Source organism: Gavialis gangeticus, unplaced genomic scaffold, assembly GCF_001723915.1.
Source record: "Gavialis gangeticus isolate Ggan-Ray unplaced genomic scaffold, GavGan_comp1, whole genome shotgun sequence".
NCBI classification, from domain to species: domain Eukaryota; kingdom Metazoa; phylum Chordata; order Crocodylia; family Gavialidae; genus Gavialis; species Gavialis gangeticus.
This window is the reverse complement of record NW_017729008.1, coordinates 18,782,255-18,783,663: the sequence shown is the minus strand read 5'-3', so window position 1 is coordinate 18,783,663 and position 1,409 is coordinate 18,782,255. Positions and strand designations below refer to the sequence as shown.

The 1,409-nt window shown below is 44.2% G+C and overlaps 1 protein-coding gene across 4 annotated transcripts in view; it reads right to left on the bottom strand.

The window, feature by feature from the left end:
* The window catches only part of PTPN12 (protein tyrosine phosphatase, non-receptor type 12), a 160,340-nt gene that overhangs the window by 158,216 nt on the left and 715 nt on the right, over positions 1-1,409 (bottom strand). The window lies entirely within an intron of this gene.

Below are 1,409 nucleotides of genomic sequence, written 5' to 3'. Positions count from 1 at the left end.
ACTAAATATTTTTAAGCCCCCCCCCCCCCCCCCCCCCCCACATTATATGGCAAGATACAAGATGAAAAAATAAAGGATTGTTTTCTGTTGCATTCAGCCACCGCTCTATTTCTAATTTTAGATTTCACTTTGGCTTGGAAGTAGAGTGATGAGTAACAGCAATTCCTTTTTCACAAACTTGCCACTGCTTAGCAGTAGCAGCACACCCAATACATAAATGAGAAGATATTACTCCCAAAAAAGACAAGACATCCCTACAAGGTTTTAAAGAGAATGATCCAAGAGACTGAGACTATTTCTCTCACCACCTTGTCTTCACCCTTCTTCTATTTTCAGTATCAGAGCTTGAGTGGCTGCATAAAGTACACATCATAAAAATAGTTACTTTATAGTGGCAAGCCACGTCTAAAACTGCTCTGTGTCTGCTTCTACAATAAACACTCAAAGAAAAAGACTCTTTTCTAATAGAGTACTAAAGTAAAATAACTATGGCATTCTGGGCCCTGCAGCTTTCCTTTGGCTCATTATTCAGAACTGGAAGTGTGCAAAAGAGCTCCACAAAGAATACACTAAAAAGGCAGCAGAAACTTTGAACAGAGTTTTTTTGTTTTTTTTTAATAAAGGAGAGAGAGCGCACACGCAAGCAAGCGCACAGCGTTTTGGGCAATATATCTGCCCTTGCAGAACTACAAAAAAGGAAACGCAAACACTTTCCCCTGATTTCAGAAGTGTTCTCAGCCCTGCTGCTGCTCGCAAGCTCAATATTAACAGTGTCAGTGGCTAACGGACCAGACAGCGAAAAAGGTGCTGAAAAGCATTAAAAAAATTCTAACCTTTCAGACCATCATTGTAAGCACCACTTTTAACAAATGATTAAACTATAATACTGTTCAGCCGCACACACGCTCTATGAAGAAACTAAACTCAGCCTTGTTTTCTGGGGCAGTTGACATGCTTTCCATTTCCACAGCAATACAAGACTTTCTATACTCGGTGCAGAAGAACAACGACAGGGCCAAGTGGGACAAGCAGTCAGCCCCCATGTGAAAGATGGCCTTATGTTTCACAGAAAAAAAAAAAAAAAAGAAAGAAAGAAAGAAAAGAAAAGCCAAACCAAAAGCAGCCTCCTCACCCACGCCAGCTCCCTTATGACAGCACCGCGCACGCTGTGATTTCCAATGAAACCAGTTCAGACACAGCACTTCAAACCAGACTCGCTTTTCTTTCTTCCTTCCTTCCTTCCCCCCTTGCCCATTCCCAGGGCCGGGCTCACTCAGGACCCGGCATTTTCCCATCTCCCACCCGCCGCGGTGAAGCAGCCACTTCCCAAAGTCCACTTCCTCTTCCCGACTCCGACCTGAGCAGCTCCCGGCGCCCCTGAGTCTTGCGCAACATCCGCAGCCTCCTCC